This window comes from Hordeum vulgare, chromosome 6H, assembly GCF_904849725.1.
Source record: "Hordeum vulgare subsp. vulgare chromosome 6H, MorexV3_pseudomolecules_assembly, whole genome shotgun sequence".
Taxonomy (NCBI): Eukaryota; Viridiplantae; Streptophyta; class Magnoliopsida; order Poales; family Poaceae; genus Hordeum; species Hordeum vulgare.
In genome coordinates, this window is record NC_058523.1 from 338766794 (window position 1) to 338772917 (window position 6124).

Consider the following 6124-nt stretch of genomic DNA (forward strand, 5'->3'; position numbering starts at 1 on the left):
TTGACGTAATATTTTAATTCTACTCCTCTTCTCACTCAAATATTTTTTAGGATCACGCGGATATTTTTGGAATCTATATGATGCCGATGTGACGGAGTTCTGTCTTGGTGCCTCCTATCTGCTCTAAGTCTCAGGGGAGTTGAGCTCCAGGGGATTCTTGAGCACATCATTATCATTCAGATTTCTTAGTATCTCAGAGCGAAGGATGTTCGTAATTGCTTCAATACTAGTAGTGGCGAGATAACCCCGATGTCCCCAGTACTGGTGCAGATTGTTCGGGAGTACTACCATACTTTGTATCGTTGTGATCACGAGGGTCTGTTGTAGACGAAGGTCCGAAATTCTGGTTGTGTGTTGACAGATGTGATACAGGTGACGGGTTATTATAGGAGTTGTGTGATATTACTCCTTGTATCCGTGTACCAGATTGCATGACCAGATATTTCGGAAATTCATAGGTGGGAATTCAACTAGTTACTTATAGGATAATCTTCCAACAAATGCTTGATGTTAGGTTGGGGTTCGACATCTAGTGGATTCCTGTCCATGAAAATATGGGACGAAATCTCTCTCATGAGTTTGTTCTGGCTTGTTTCATAAGCCGCACCCTTTGTTTTGTTGAATATGGTAATTCGTGTTGCTTCGATGTCAAATGGTGATTTTAGATCTTTTCTAAGAGGTGTTCTCATATTTTTATGTGAGAGTGCTAATCCTTTTGCTCAATCAATTGTCTCATCAATTTTGTCAACCGGAGTCATCATGTCAATTCTTTTTCAACCGGTGTGCTTCTCTTCAAGTGTAGTCTATCCTCTCTAATTTTGCAAGATCGTTCTCTCATTTCATCCGGAGTTCGTCTCATCTGTCCCAAGTCGTCTTTGTTTTTCCCCGCCCTTTTTCTTCGGTGATTGGATTTCATCCAAGCGCATTCATTTCATTGTGCTTCCGCTATCTCTTCTTCCTTTCGTAGCCGGTGATTCATTGTGAAGATTCTCAAGAGATTCGTGTCATATTTGTTCATTCTTGTCATCTTTTCCGGTGAATTTAATTTAATTATCCGTGTTCATCGTATCCTATTCATCCTTGTAATTTTTCCCATGTGGGAAATTCTCATCAGTCTTCTTATTGTCATTTCTCTCTATTCCACCCGGAGTGCTGAAGTTTTCTCAGAGGTTCTTATTTCCAATCCTTTTAATTATTTTGAGGTGCTATCCTCATCTAGTTTTATTTATACCGGTGCAATCTCTCTTTCTAATCTATTGTTTTAACGCTGGTTTCTTTGAGTGGGCCCATAACCCACAGGTTTTCGCAGGATCTTTCCTGGCTCTTTTAATCTTTTTCCGGAGATCATTAATCTTTTCAACTATGACGTAAGTATGATTTTCATCAGTCATATCCCTTCTTCAAGATCTATTTCAATTAATTCATTCTTTGGCTCAACCTTTCATTCTTCATTGTTCCGGGGTGTCTCAGTATTCTTGGTGATGTTCTTCTCGTCATTCTCTCCATTGAAGATTCGAAGGAGTGTTTCTCTCAAATCTTGGTCCATTTTCTAGAAGATTCATCATTTCAGCCTTGTCCCGTCATTTTAATTGTTGTCAATCATGAGTATCCCTTTCTTGCTATCCGGTGCATTTCTGAATTGTTTTCATTCTCGATCCTCCGAAGGCCATCATTTCAGAAGATTCTTCGTTCTCAGCTTTCAGCTTTCATCCTCAATTCTTCTCCATTGTTGTCTCTTCGTTCGTCTCTCGTTTATCCGGTGTCTTGTTTAAGTTTTATCTCAGGTGGATCATGATCTCTTCATTCTCATGTATCTCCATTCATTCATGGTTGCCTCATTATTTCAATTCTCACCGGTATCTCCTTCAAGACTTCTTCTAGTTTGTGCTCATATCTCTCCTCAATCTTTTCAAGAACAATAAGTTGTATGCTAGATCCGTTGCTTGTCATCAATTAAACCTGATGAAGGACAAGCATAACATAATTCTTATTCTTGTTCATAGTAATCTAAATTCTTCTTCTGGAGCGGCTCATTATGTCAATTCCTTTTTCTCAAGTGTTCTTATCTTTTCTTTTCCGGAGTTCCAAGTTTTATCAAGTATCTCTTTGTGAAGCTTCATCTAAATCTTGGTAAGGTCATAATCTTATTCTTTCTACCTTCATGTCTTTGCATCATTCATTCGTATACAGAGGTCCTTCATGGCGGTTCATCATCATATCAATTCATTCTCAAGTGTTCTTCAAGATTCTTATTGGAGAACCTCAAATTTTCTTCACTTGCATTTCCAAGTGCATTTGTTATTCCTTTATCCTTTGAGGTGGTATTATAGCCTTCTTGTTAGTGTAGGAGCCTCGAAGAGTTTTCCTTTCAAGAATGAGATAATTAAATCCATCAATTCTGTGATCATGAGATATTTTCAACCCATGATTTCTTCATTGAGCTATCTTGGTTTGGATTTCACCTAAAGCTTTTCCTATGGATTACGCTATCATGGTGCTTGTTATTAATCCAAGTTCTCAATGTATCCTCTTGGTGTAAGAAATTGTTCATATCTTGTTTCTCCCAATCTATCCTTGTTTCTTTTAGCGGCTGGTTGTCACCTCATATTTGTTGAGATGATTTTCATAAGACCACTAGTATCTTGTTTTTGTTGTTGGGTTTCCAACCACTACGTCAATTCTTTGTCCGGAGGCTCTTCAATCCTATTGTGATGATACTTGTCATACTTTCTTCATTCTCTTCTTCCGTATGAGCTAGTTCATATTCTCTTGTTCCGGAGGCTTTGTGATGTTGCTCTTTTGGGTCTATTATGTTGTTCTACCAAGATCATGGTGTTCCCTTGCTCTACTTAGTTGTTTGTTGTGCATATTGTCTATTTCTTCTACCTTCTCGATTTTTTTGTCCCTTTTTCCTACCGAAGTGCTGCCGAAATTTTCCGTGAATTCTTGCTTCTTCTCATATCTTTCCTCATCGCTTTGCTACCTTCAAGGTTTGTTGGTGTCACTCGTTTGTCAAAGAAGCGACTAAGTTTTTACCACTTGTTTTTTCTCATCCTGTCCCCCTTTCATTCTTGGATCTCGGGGCGAGATCCTCTTGTAGTGTAGGAGAGTTGTGACAGCCTGATGCCGGCGTTCGAGAAGATTCCCTTTTTCTTTCCATTTTCGTCGTGTGTCTATTTTCTTTTATCGCATCATCATCGCATCATGCGCATCATCAGCATTGCATCGGCGTTTCGTTGCCGCCAGTTTTCAAAACATGCATCCGTTGTAGTTGCCGGTTCTCGTCGTTGTCCGTTCTGAGCCCGACCGCATTCGCACGCGCCCGTGGCATCGTCAAAACCTGTTTTCAAAAGTGCGTGTTAAAAAAAATTCTTTGATTGAGTTGAAACTAGGCGTGCGGTCTTATTTTTTATGTAGGAAGACCGCCTGTCAAATTTCATCGCAATCGGAGTTCGTCTGGTACCCGAACGGTCGACCGTAGCGGCACCGTATTCGGACTACCGTCGGAAGGTTGTCGGTGTTTTAAAAATCGTTGCCGGGCCGCCCGTTTTCCCTCTCATCCCCGCCTAGCCCCTCTGCACAGTGTACCAACCTGCCCTCAACCTAGATCGAAACTTTCCCCGGACCCGAACCGGACGGTCGTGACGTTGGGTCCGAATCAACCCCGCTTTACCGCATTCGTCTTTTGTTTTTCAATAGGACCCCCTAGTCTATTTTTTTACGCAACCGTTCGATTTAGATTAGAGTCCGATTAGACCATATTGGTAATAGGTTTTTTTTAAATGCAATCCGGATAAAGCCACCCATATCCTAGCCCAGCCGGCCCAAGGCCCGCCTACCCCCTAGCCCTAAGCAGACAACCCTCCTTGTTTTCCTCCCCGCGCCGCCAACCATGTCTCCAATTCCGTGCCCGACCAATTCCCCTCCACCTCTGGAACCCTCCCGATCCAAATCCATCCAACAGGAGCTCCCAAGGCCGACCACCGCAGCTCGGCACGGCATCTTGCTCCGCCGCCTCCCTGCATCCGTCGGCCTGCTCCCACCTCCCGCTCGTCCCGTGTGCCCAGCCGCCGGCTCGCGTTGACCAGGCGGTTACCCCGCGCGTGGGTAGCGCAGAGCACCGAGGCGTCTACCTCGACCGGCCTCAGCGCGCCAAGCCCGTTGCAGCAGGTTTCCATTGCCCTCCTCCTCCTCCTCTCCCGTTCCCCTCTCCTTCCTGCCTCCCTTCCCTCTCCTTTCTCTGCTCCTCCTTCCTCTCTTCCTCTCACCATCTCTCTGTCTCTCGTTGTGTCAAAAGAGATCAGCCATGGCTGTGTGAGGAGCAAGCTCTGCCGCTGCGTGCTCCATGTCCGGCCGGGAATCGGACGAGGCCGAGCTCCGCCGCCAGATCCCGTTGCCTTCTCCCCGTCCCGACCTTCCCAGCGCAGCCCCATCCCACCGGCGACGACCCCACGTGCATCTGCACCTTCAGCCACGACAACATAGTTGTCTGTGTTCAGTTTCGTCAGAATTCGCGACTGGGTAAGTTCTTCAGCAGAAACGTCCATAGTTTTGCACAGTTAACTCGTAGCCCAACTGGTCAGCCGTTCTAGCATACAAAGAGGTCTGGGGTTCGAATCCCACTCACCCCGATTTTCCCTTTTGATATATTTATGATTTAGGTTCGCCCACGATTCAGTTTTAACTAGTCTAGTGCTCATAGGTTGGACATAATCACAGCGCTAGCATACTGGCTTGAGCCTTCTACTCAGACCCAGGGGTCCTGGGTTCAAATCCCAGCTGCCCCATTTTATTTTATTTTTCCCTTGTATTTTTTATATTTGTTGTCACACGTTTGGGCCTGATCTGTCACTGGGTTGCACTGTGTCTTCAAATTCGGCCCATAGCTATTTTTTTTTCGCTGTCTACGTTTTTGCTATTAACTAGCGAATTTGCTAGATTGCAGAAATAGCATGTTTTCAACCGTCCGTATCTTTTAACCGTGTAAAGGACCGGAACGAGTTATATATGCAGAACATGTATAATTTTACGTAGATTAAAACTTTCCAACTATGATGCATAATTAGAACTGTTTAGTGTGCTGTTTGCATCGGTTTGTGTGTCGACGTGTTGGAAACGGGTTAGGTCGTAACTATTTGTCCGTAGCTCCGTTGGAGATGTTCCATATATGTAAATGGAGCAGAACGACGAGTAGAACTACGTGAACCACTTTGTTTTGCCGTTTAACAAACCTAAAATGTGATTAGGACAAATCTAGACAGAATTAAGTTTTAACACGTGGGGTCATTTAGGAGATGCTATATGTCATTTCCGGTCTCATTTAAAATGCCTAGCTAGGTAGATGAATTTGTGCTTCACCCTCGGGCCATGTTTAACAACATTTAACATAGCCGTGTACCTGAACGGGAGTGAACTAAATAAATAAACGTGGAGTTTCGTCAATATGCAACTCGTTGCATATTGAACTTTACTTAACGTGTAGTGTTTGATTGTGTGAATTGTCATGCCGTGACTTGCATGTATTCAACTGCTTATGCATCATATGCGTTGTGCATCGTGCGGTGAATTTCGTGTGTTGATTTGTGTTTCCGGTTTGCTTTGTCTCGATAGAGTTCCGCAAGCGTGTCGGATTGTGAGGACCCGTTCGACTACGTCGGTTCGTCTGCTTCACGGAGGCATTCTTCAGCCAAGCGGGATCTCAGGCAAGATGACCATTTCCCTAGATACCATTACTATCATTGCCATGCTAGCTATTTCGATGCTATCGATTATGTCTCGTTGCCTACCACATGTTAAATATCAGCCTCTCAACAATGCCATGATTACCTTCAACCTGTTCAACTTAGCAAACCACTGATTGGCTATGTTACTGCTTGCTTAACCCTGTGTTAGCGTTGCTAGTTGCAGGTGCATTTGCTTCCATGTGAAAACATGGGTTCCTTGTTATATCACCATATTTAAATGCTATTTAATTTAATGCACCTATATACTTGGTAAAAGGCGGAAGGCTCGACCTTTCTAGCCTGGTGTTTTGTTCCACCTTTGCCCCCTTAGTTTTCGGCTACCGGTGTTATGTTTCATAAATGAGCGCTCCTAACACGATCGGGGTTGTTATGGGGACCCC